We start from the raw sequence: 12,404 nt of genomic DNA, 5'->3' as shown, positions 1-12,404 counted from the left end.
ACTTGGTCCTCACGGCCTGAATCTGAGTCACAAAGGTTCTGGGCATCACTGCAGACCATTTCCTGTTCTGTACTCACTGTAGCTTGGGAGCAGACCTCTGATTCCCAGGCTATAGTGTGACTGAACAGCTCTGCAGACTCAGCCATCTCAGTTCCACCATACTGTGCAGGGCTGATGGAGACTTCAGAGCTGGGAGAAATCAAGTGTGATTGGGATGACAACTCAGAGGACTGGTGTTTTTTGGATGCGGTACTTGAAGTGGCTGAGAGGGCACTTGTTGGACCACTTGAGATCCATTCAAGCATTTTCCTTTTTTGCCCATCATCTACCTTTCTTCCTGTTGTTCGTGTCCGTAAAAAAGGGAGCACATCGGATTGTCCACGGTAAGTAGTAGACATCTTACTTTTGCTGGTAGATGGTCTATCTTCAGCAGATGATAATGGAGCTTTGCCACCTTCCCCACGGACAAAACCTTTTTTGCCTTTTCCACCACGCCTCTTCCCCTTTCCACCAGCATCTGTCATTTTGCCACTCATGTTGATTGCGACAAGATTGTGGACTGAAAATGTGGTAGTAAAAATTGAGAGGTGGTGAAGATTGCAGTGGTGGTCTAGCTTTATTAACAGCAGAATAATAAAGAATAAATATCCCTGACAATGCAACTTAGTTATAATTAGTTGGAGTGTGCAACGCAGGCAGACGTGCTGCAAATGTCTTTGCACTAGTGGGACTATAGCAAAGTCCAATAGCCACGTATAGGATGCCACTAGGTACACTGAGTGTTTGCTAGTATAATGGCTTGGTTAGAATGAGTTGTAGTGTGCAACGCAGGCAGACGCGCTCTGCAAATGTCTTTGCACTAGTGGGACTATAGCAAAGTCCAATAGCCACGTATAGGATGCCACTAGGTACACTGAGTGTTTGCTAGTATAATGGCTTGGTTAGAATGAGTTGTAGTGTGCAACGCAGGCAGACGCGCTCTGCAAATGTCTTTGCACTAGTGGGACTATAGCAAAGTCCAATAGCCACGTATAGGATGCCACTAGGTACACTGAGTGTTTGCTAGTATAATGGCTTGGTTAGAATGAGTTGTAGTGTGCAACGCAGGCAGACGCGCTCTGCAAATGTCTTTGCACTAGTGGGACTATAGCAAAGTCCAATAGCCACGTATAGGATGCCACTAGGTACACTGAGTGTTTGCTAGTATAATGGCTTGGTTAGAATGAGTTGTAGTGTGCAACGCAGGCAGACGCGCTCTGCAAATGTCTTTGCACTAGTGGGACTATAGCAAAGTCCAATAGCCACGTATAGGATGCCACTAGGTACACTGAGTGTTTGCTAGTATAATGGCTTGGTTAGAATGAGTTGTAGTGTGCAACGCAGGCAGACGCGCTCTGCAAATGTCTTTGCACTAGTGGGACTATAGCAAAGTCCAATAGCCACGTATAGGATGCCACTAGGTACACTGAGTGTTTGCTAGTATAATGGCTTGGTTAGAATGAGTTGTAGTGTGCAACGCAGGCAGACGCGCTCTGCAAATGTCTTTGCACTAGTGGGACTATAGCAAAGTCCAATAGCCACGTATAGGATGCCACTAGGTACACTGAGTGTTTGCTAGTATAATGGCTTGGTTAGAATGAGTTGTAGTGTGCAACGCAGGCAGACGCGCTCTGCAAATGTCTTTGCACTAGTGGGACTATAGCAAAGTCCAATAGCCACGTATAGGATGCCACTAGGTACACTGAGTGTTTGCTAGTATAATGGCTTGGTTAGAATGAGTTGTAGTGTGCAACGCAGGCAGACGCGCTCTGCAAATGTCTTTGCACTAGTGGGACTATAGCAAAGTCCAATAGCCACGTATAGGATGCCACTAGGTACACTGAGTGTTTGCTAGTATAATGGCTTGGTTAGAATGAGTTGTAGTGTGCAACGCAGGCAGACGCGCTCTGCAAATGTCTTTGCACTAGTGGGACTATAGCAAAGTCCAATAGCCACGTATAGGATGCCACTAGGTACACTGAGTGTTTGCTAGTATAATGGCTTGGTTAGAATGAGTTGTAGTGTGCAACGCAGGCAGACGCGCTCTGCAAATGTCTTTGCACTAGTGGGACTATAGCAAAGTCCAATAGCCACGTATAGGATGCCACTAGGTACACTGAGTGTTTGCTAGTATAATGGCTTGGTTAGAATGAGTTGTAGTGTGCAACGCAGGCAGACGCGCTCTGCAAATGTCTTTGCACTAGTGGGACTATAGCAAAGTCCAATAGCCACGTATAGGATGCCACTAGGTACACTGAGTGTTTGCTAGTATAATGGCTTGGTTAGAATGAGTTGTAGTGTGCAACGCAGGCAGACGCGCTCTGCAAATGTCTTTGCACTAGTGGGACTATAGCAAAGTCCAATAGCCACGTATAGGATGCCACTAGGTACACTGAGTGTTTGCTAGTATAATGGCTTGGTTAGAATGAGTTGTAGTGTGCAACGCAGGCAGACGCGCTCTGCAAATGTCTTTGCACTAGTGGGACTATAGCAAAGTCCAATAGCCACGTATAGGATGCCACTAGGTACACTGAGTGTTTGCTAGTATAATGGCTTGGTTAGAATGAGTTGTAGTGTGCAACGCAGGCAGACGCGCTCTGCAAATGTCTTTGCACTAGTGGGACTATAGCAAAGTCCAATAGCCACGTATAGGATGCCACTAGGTACACTGAGTGTTTGCTAGTATAATGGCTTGGTTAGAATGAGTTGTAGTGTGCAACGCAGGCAGACGCGCTCTGCAAATGTCTTTGCACTAGTGGGACTATAGCAAAGTCCAATAGCCACGTATAGGATGCCACTAGGTACACTGAGTGTTTGCTAGTATAATGGCTTGGTTAGAATGAGTTGTAGTGTGCAACGCAGGCAGACGCGCTCTGCAAATGTCTTTGCACTAGTGGGACTATAGCAAAGTCCAATAGCCACGTATAGGATGCCACTAGGTACACTGAGTGTTTGCTAGTATAATGGCTTGGTTAGAATGAGTTGTAGTGTGCAACGCAGGCAGACGCGCTCTGCAAATGTCTTTGCACTAGTGGGACTATAGCAAAGTCCAATAGCCACGTATAGGATGCCACTAGGTACACTGAGTGTTTGCTAGTATAATGGCTTGGTTAGAATGAGTTGTAGTGTGCAACGCAGGCAGACGCGCTCTGCAAATGTCTTTGCACTAGTGGGACTATAGCAAAGTCCAATAGCCACGTATAGGATGCCACTAGGTACACTGAGTGTTTGCTAGTATAATGGCTTGGTTAGAATGAGTTGTAGTGTGCAACGCAGGCAGACGCGCTCTGCAAATGTCTTTGCACTAGTGGGACTATAGCAAAGTCCAATAGCCACGTATAGGATGCCACTAGGTACACTGAGTGTTTGCTAGTATAATGGCTTGGTTAGAATGAGTTGTAGTGTGCAACGCAGGCAGACGCGCTCTGCAAATGTCTTTGCACTAGTGGGACTATAGCAAAGTCCAATAGCCACGTATAGGATGCCACTAGGTACACTGAGTGTTTGCTAGTATAATGGCTTGGTTAGAATGAGTTGTAGTGTGCAACGCAGGCAGACGCGCTCTGCAAATGTCTTTGCACTAGTGGGACTATAGCAAAGTCCAATAGCCACGTATAGGATGCCACTAGGTACACTGAGTGTTTGCTAGTATAATGGCTTGGTTAGAATGAGTTGTAGTGTGCAACGCAGGCAGACGCGCTCTGCAAATGTCTTTGCACTAGTGGGACTATAGCAAAGTCCAATAGCCACGTATAGGATGCCACTAGGTACACTGAGTGTTTGCTAGTATAATGGCTTGGTTAGAATGAGTTGTAGTGTGCAACGCAGGCAGACGCGCTCTGCAAATGTCTTTGCACTAGTGGGACTATAGCAAAGTCCAATAGCCACGTATAGGATGCCACTAGGTACACTGAGTGTTTGCTAGTATAATGGCTTGGTTAGAATGAGTTGTAGTGTGCAACGCAGGCAGACGCGCTCTGCAAATGTCTTTGCACTAGTGGGACTATAGCAAAGTCCAATAGCCACGTATAGGATGCCACTAGGTACACTGAGTGTTTGCTAGTATAATGGCTTGGTTAGAATGAGTTGTAGTGTGCAACGCAGGCAGACGCGCTCTGCAAATGTCTTTGCACTAGTGGGACTATAGCAAAGTCCAATAGCCACGTATAGGATGCCACTAGGTACACTGAGTGTTTGCTAGTATAATGGCTTGGTTAGAATGAGTTGTAGTGTGCAACGCAGGCAGACGCGCTCTGCAAATGTCTTTGCACTAGTGGGACTATAGCAAAGTCCAATAGCCACGTATAGGATGCCACTAGGTACACTGAGTGTTTGCTAGTATAATGGCTTGGTTAGAATGAGTTGTAGTGTGCAACGCAGGCAGACGCGCTCTGCAAATGTCTTTGCACTAGTGGGACTATAGCAAAGTCCAATAGCCACGTATAGGATGCCACTAGGTACACTGAGTGTTTGCTAGTATAATGGCTTGGTTAGAATGAGTTGTAGTGTGCAACGCAGGCAGACGCGCTCTGCAAATGTCTTTGCACTAGTGGGACTATAGCAAAGTCCAATAGCCACGTATAGGATGCCACTAGGTACACTGAGTGTTTGCTAGTATAATGGCTTAGTTATAATGAGTTGGAGTGTGCAATGCAGGCAGAGGTGCTGCAAATGTCTTTGCACTAGTGTGACTAGACAACAGTCCAATAGCCACGTTTAGGATGCCACTAGGTACACTGAGTGTTTGCTAGTATAATGGCTTAGTTATAATGAGTTGGAGTGTGCAATGCAGGCAGAGGTGCTGCAAATGTCTTTGCACTAGTGGGACTATAGCAAAGTCCAATAGCCACGTATAGGATGCCACTAGGTACACTGAGTGTTTGCTAGTATAATGGCTTAGTTATCAGTTGGAGTGTGCAGAGGACAAGAGGGTACAGTGGCAGGATTGTGGTGCTCTGGGTAGAGGAATGGAAGACTGCCTTTCTATTCCCTCCTAATGGTGAAATGCAGGTAGGAAATCCCTGACCTGGGCTACACAGACGCTGTTGCTGTTTGCAGGACCTGTCACCTATGGCTCTCTGACCCTGCCGGTTGGAGCCCTTAAAAGGACTGCTATAAAGTGCTCTCCCTAAGCTGTCTAACGCTGTGTATGCAGCGCATACAGCTGTATCGGCTATAGGACTCAGGAAGACGGAGCTGCGACAGTGATGTCTGACACCAAAGACGCAGAAGGCAGATAATGGCGTCCGTGAAGAAAATGTCCGGTTTTATAATGCAGGGACATGTGACATGCAGATCCTATCACACATGCCGTTGCTTCTCTGGCTCAAAGTCCACTTAGCTGTGTGTGTGTCTGGGATTGGCTGACATGCTGGCCCGCCCCACAAGACGCGCGCGCTTAGGGAAGGAAGACAAGAAAAAAAAAAAAAAAAAATGGCGATCGCCATTATAGAAACAGCAGTGATCTGAAGGCGCTGTTCACGCACACTATACACTGAAATGTGATAATAGTTTGATTCACAGAGTGACTTACACTATTACAGCAGAAACCAAGCTATGATTTAGCTGTTTTTTGGCTGCTAGAACCGTTCTCGAACGTTTCTAGAACTACCGAGCTTTTGCAAAAAGCTCGAGTTCTAGTTCGATCTAGAACATGCCCCAAAATCACTCGAGCCGCGAACTGGAGAACCACGAACCACGAACCGCGCTCAACTCTAGTCAGGGGCTCTTCAAATGTAACAAGGCATTTGCAATCTTTTAATGCCGAAATAGGGTTCCAAAATTCTAATGGTGCTCTTTCCCATCCAAGACCTGTTGTGAACAAAAACAGTAATGTTCCACCACATAGGGGGTATTCAGGATAAATTGTTCAAAAAACTGTATTGTCCATTTTCTTCTGTTATCCTTATGAAATTTAAATATTTGGAGCTAAAGAAACATTTTTTGTGGGGAAAAAAGTATTTTTTCATTTAAATGGCTCAACATTATAAAATTGTGTGTAGGACATGGGTTCAAGGTGATCACCACATTAGTGAATGCATCCGCTGGGGGTTTTATCTGAATCACGCATATCAGAGATGTACGTGGAAACACCTTTGTAAGTGCTCAGCATAGAGCACAGAATAAATGTGGACTGATCCAAAATGTTCTGTACGCAAATCGCCACCATTTAGCATTCAACCTAACCCACAAAAGCACCAAGTTCCCACTCAGGTCCATTATGTATTAACAGAAATATAGTGGGCGTCCACGTTACTGGTAGCACAAAGGCTCTGGAAAAATGTTATGGCTCTCTTCCCCGAAAAAGAAATCCAGCAAAATATGTGCTCCCAAATACCCATGTCCCCTTCCTTCTGAGCCCCACAATATGCCAGAACCACAGTTAGCGTCCACATGTTTGCCATTATTGTAGTGAGGAGAGCCTGCTTAATTTACGGAGTGCAGGTTTCCAGACAGAAGCAGAAGCTGGCCACAATGTATGGGTACTACAATGTACTGGGTACAACAAGAGCTTATTTAATTTTTTTTTATTCTGCACCTGAGGGGATTTCTGCTGTTTTGGTACTTAGGGGCTTTGCAAATGGAGTCTATTCTATTCTAGGAAAATCTGTGGTCCAAAAATCAAATTGCACTCCTTCCCTCCCAAGCCCTGTGGTGCAGCCAAACAGTACTGTACAGTCACATGTGAGGTATTGCCACATTCAGGAGAAATTATGTAATACATTATGGGCCCTTTTCTTACCTATTCCCCTAGTGAAAATTTGAAATCTGGGGTTAAAACAACATTTTAGTGGTAAAAATGTAATTATTTTTTCTTCACCGCCCAATAGTATAATATTTTGTGATACAATTGTGGTGTCAATATACTCACTGCACCCCTAGATAAATTCATTGAGGGATGGAGTTTGTAAAATGGGGTTACTTGTGGGGAGTTTCTTCTGTTATAGCTTCTCCGGGTCTCTGCTAATGTGACATGGCATCTGTAAACCATTCCAACTAAATCTGAACTCAAATATGGCTCGCTTTTGGTTCTTCACTTTGCACTGTGCCTTTGACAACATATGGGGTAATAGCTTACTTAGGAGAAATTGTACAACAAATAGTATGGTCCATTTTATCCTTTTAGCCTTGTGAATATGAAAGGTTGAGGTTAAAGTAACATTTTTGTTGTAAAAATTTATTTTTTTATTTTCACAGCTCAATGTTTCAATATTCCTAAGGGACCTGAACCTGAGGGTTTAAGGTACTCACCAAAAAGCTAAATAAATTCCTTGAGGGATCTAGTTTCAAAAATGTGGTCACTTGTGAGGGAGTTGCACTGTTTAAGCTCTCCAAACACGACATGGCGTCTGCTAACGATTCCAGCTACCGTATTTTTCGGACCATAAGATGCACTTTTTTCCCCCAAATGTTGGGGGAAAGTGGGGGGTGCATCTTATGGTCTGACTATAAGGTTGCGGGTGCGGGGAATGAGGGTGCCGCGGTAGAGCGGGTCATCGGCGGCACCAGCAGGCTGTAGCAGCCTGCAGCAGCCAGCCGTGACCACGTGGGCCCGCTCATTACATATGCACGCCCATCCTCCCGCCCATCATCTCTCAGCGAAACCGGCGCTGACAGGTGGGCGGGGTGATGGGCGGGAAGGGGGGGTGTGGATAATTAGCAGCCGGCCGTAATCACCCCTGGCAACTACAGCCTGGAGTGATCATGTGCGGCTGTATTCACTGCCCCCCGTGCATTATTATCAGCGCGGGGTGCAGTGAATCAGTGTACTCACCCGTCACCGTGTGTGGAGCCGCCCCCCTGCAGCATTGCGTCTTCCTGTCTGTGCCGGCGGTCAGCTGATCTGGACACTAGCTGGTGGATACTAGCGGCGCGCACAGCGATGACGTTATCGCGGTGCGCGCCGCTAGTGTCCAGATCAGCTGACCGCTGGCACAGACAGGAAGACGCGATGCTGCAGACACCGGTAACGGCTCCACACACGGTGACGGCTGCAGACACCGGTGACGGCTCCACACATGGTGACGGCTGCAGACACCGGTGATGGCTCCACACACGGTGACGGCTGCAGACACCGGTGACGGCTCCACACAGCGGCGCTGCAGCTGAGACAGAGATCGGTGCTTCAGGGAGTGAGGAAGGGTAAGTATAAACGTTTATTTTTTTTTCCTGTGCCACAGGATACACGCCATTTACCAGGATGGGGGTATATCATGAGCAGGATGGATGGGGGCATTTCATGAGCAGGATGGATGGGGGCATTTCATGAGCAGGATGGATGGGGGCATATCATGAGCAGGATGGATGGGGGCATTTCATGAGCAGGATGGATGGGGGCATTTCATGAGCATGATGGATGGGGGCATTTCATGAGCAGGATGGATGGGGCATTTCATGAGCAGGATGGATGGGGGCATATCTTGAGCATGATGGATGGGGGCATATCTTCAGCAGGATGGATGGGGGCATATCATGAGCAGGATGGATGGGGGCATATCATGAGCAGGATGGATGGGGGCATTTCATGAGCAGGATGGATGGGGGCATATCATGAGCAGGATGGATGGGGGCATATCATTAGCAGGATGGATGGGGGGTATATTATTAGCAGGATGGGGGGGTATATGAGCAGGATCATATACAAGGCAGGAGGATCCTTATCAGAATGGGGTACCTTAGTAGAGAATTTGGGGACATTACCCCCATAACAGTGTCAGCAGCAGATCCTAGCCCCATAACAGTGTGTCATGACCATATTTTTTGGTTAAAATTTTATTTTCCTATTTTCCTCCTCTAAAACCAGGGTGCGTCTTATGGTCAGGTGCGTCTTATAGTCTGAAAAATACGGTAATTTTGCGTTCAAAAAGTCAAATGGCGCTCCTCACCAACCAGTAGATTTCCACCACATATATGTGGTATCGGTGCACTCAGGAGAAATTACACAAGTTGTATTGTGCATTTTCCCTTATTACCCTTGTTAAATACATAATTTGGAGCTAAAGTAACATTTTTGTGGAGAAAAAGTAAAATTTAATTTTTTCCTTCAACATTTCTTTAGTTCCTGTGAAGCATCTAAGGGGTTAATTTCTTGGATGTGGTTTTCAGCAGTTTGAGGGATGCAGTTTTTAAAGTGGTGTAACTTTAGGGTATATTCTGTCACCTAGGCTTCCCAAAGGCATTTCCAAATATGATGTGCTCCCAAAAAGAAAATAATTTTGTATATTTTGTTGCCAAAATGAGAAATTGCTGATAAACGTTGAATGCTTCAAACTTCCTAACAAAAAAATAGTGTTTTAAAAATTGTGCTGATGCAATATAGACATGTGGGAAATGTTATTTATTAACTTTTTTGTGTGACATAACTCGCGGATTTAAGGGCATAACATTTCAAAATTTGAAAATTGCAAAATTTGCACCTATTTTCAAGTATTTTCACAAATAAACACAACAAACATCTTCTTAAGTTTACCACTAACATGAAGTACAATATGTTACAAAAAACATTATCCGAATCTCCGGGATCAGTTACAGCGTTCCAGAGTTTTAACCTGTCAAAGTGACACTGGTGAAAATTGAAAAAAAAATTGCCTGGTCATTTGCCTGGTAAAAAATAGTGACATGCAGCACCCAAATCACAAAGCCACTTTTCACATATTTCTGCACATTGAGACATTGTGTATATTAGTTTATGATGGGAGAGACTGGAGCTTGTGTATTACCGTATTTTTCCGATTACAAGACGCACTTTTCCTCCTAAAAATTTGGGAGGAAAATGAGGGGTGCATCTTATAATGTGAATGTAGCTTACCAGGAGATGGAGAATGGGCGCTGTGCTGGCTGCGGGGCGCTGTGATGGCTGCGGTGGAGGCTTTAATGGCTGTGGTTTGGGCTGTGATGGCTGTGGTGGGCGCTGTGCTGGCTGTGGTGGAGGCTGTGTGAAGCAGGGCGGTGCGATGGGTGAGATGCTCTGTCGGCGGTGCAGGTTTTAAATAATGTGCGTGCACAGATTGAGCTCTCGGCTCAATAACAAGCATGCGCCACCTCCGAGCACCATTTTCCTTAAGTCCTTTGCTGGGATATCAATGGGCTTGAGGCGACGCATGTGCAGATGAAATCTTGAGCCAAGAGCTCCATCATTTGTCAAAGACGCAGGCATGGATGTCTCCTTCCCTGAACCTTTCTTTGCAAATTTACCAACACTATCAGGAACCATGTCCACTTCCTCGTCCCAGTGCAGGTGTCCAGGTGACACTACCAAAGGTCTTGGATTGCAAGCGTTAATACACAACCACCCACTCACAGGCCCAAAAAAAGGCCACATTTCCAGTCTACATTCCCTGCTATTCTGTATGGAGGGTTATGTGGGGGCCTAAAAATCTGTATAGAGAGCTATGTGGGGCACATTATTCTGTATGGAGGACTATCTGGGACAAATTATTCAATATGGAGAACTATTTAGTGCCCATTAATCTGCATGGAGGCCTATGTGGGGCCCATTATTTGGTATTGAAGACTATTTGGAGCATACAAATCTGTTTAGAGGCTATGTGGGGCCCATTATTCTGTATGGAAGGCTATGAGTGGCACATTATTTTGTATGGAGGACTATGTGGTGGCTTGCGTCTTTGTTCGGTTGTTGCATTTTCGCAATGCTTTTTGTCAGAATTTTTAATTAGTTGGATGCAAAATAAAAACTAATTTTACAGTCTAAGAAAAAGCTAGGAGATTCAAAAAAGCTAATGCACATGATTGTTTATTTTGCCTAAATAATAGGATAAAGAGTTGCACACCAGTCACAATGTATAGGGAAATAATGAAAAGCAGAACTGCTATGGTAATACTAGACTGAAAAATACAATGAACTATCTGAAAAAAGTGAAAAACATGAAAATGGAATGTGCATAACTGCTATGAATAATAGGAATGAGAGATATTTAGCCATCGTATTGATCAATGCAAAGGAGCCCCAAATCCAAACGCCAAGGTAATCTCTATTTTTGGGGTCCCTTACCTACGTGTAATCTTGGCGTTTGGTTTTGGGGCTCCTTTGCATTCATCAATACAATGGCTAAAAATCTCTCATTCCTATTATTCATAGCAGTTATGCATATACCATTTTCATGTTTTTCACTTATTTCAGATAGTCCATTGTATTTTTCAGTCTAGTATTACCATAGCAGTTCTGCTTTTCATTATTATATTATATATATTATATATTATATATATTATATTATTATTATACATTGTGACTGGTGTGCAACTCTTTATCCTATTATTTAGTTGTATATTTTTGAGTCTTGCACCTTGTTCACACCATGGTGTTCCAGACGTCCATTCTTTAATTAGTATGCATTTTCTGTCTGAGAACCCTGCCCCACCCATAGCCATGTCTCATTTCACATATATAGCTTGGTCCCTTGCTTCCCATACAGAGCAAGTTTTTTAACTGCAGGTGAGGTTACACGTAGGTTAGGGACCCCAAAAATAGAGATTACCTTGGCGTTTGGTTTTGGGGCTCCTTTGCATTGATCAATACAATGGCTAAACATCTCTCATTTCTATTATTCATAGCAGTTATGCACATTCCATTTTCATGTTTTTCTCTTTTTCAGTTAGTCCATTGTATTTTTCAGTCTAGTATTACCATAGCAGTTCTGCTTTTCATTATTCCCCTATACATTGTGACTGGTGTGCAACTCTTTATCCTAATATTTTAGTGTATATTTTTGAGTCTTGCACCTTGTTCACACCATTGGTGTTCCAGACGTCCATTCTTTAATGTTTATTTTGCCTGACTGAAATGGGAAACTGCTTGGTTTTTGAAAGAGCATTAAGTGTGGCTATCCCCAAAGGGGTGGAGGAGGCAGGTTTTTTTTCTATACTTAAATTTGTGCTAGAAACATCTCATTATACAGGAAACTAGAAATAGGCCCGATGCTATTGCATCGGGAGTGCGGTAAAAAAACATCTGTCTATGCTTAGTGGTGCTGACAGGAGCAGTGGTGAGTGGGGCTGGGGGCATGCAGATCTGGTGGGGGCCATACAGATCTGGTAGGGGGGTTGGGGGCATACAGATCTGGTAGGGGGGTTGGGGCCATACAGATCTGGTAGGGGGGTTGGGGGCATACAGATCTGGTAGGGGGGTTGGGGGCATACAGATCTGGTGGGGGGCATACAGATCTGGTGGGGAGTGCTGGGTGCATACAGATCTGGTGGGGGGGCTGGGGGTATACAGATCTGGTGAAGGGGGGCTAGGGGCATACAGATCTGGTGAAGGGGGGCTGGGGCATACAGATCTAGTGGGGGTGTGGGGGCCTACAGATCTGGTGGGGGGTGCTGGGGGCATACAGATCTGGTGAGGGGGC

The sequence above is a fragment of the Anomaloglossus baeobatrachus genome, chromosome 1, assembly GCF_048569485.1.
Source record: "Anomaloglossus baeobatrachus isolate aAnoBae1 chromosome 1, aAnoBae1.hap1, whole genome shotgun sequence".
Lineage (NCBI taxonomy): Eukaryota > Metazoa > Chordata > Amphibia > Anura > Aromobatidae > Anomaloglossus > Anomaloglossus baeobatrachus.
This window is presented reverse-complemented; position numbering follows the sequence as displayed.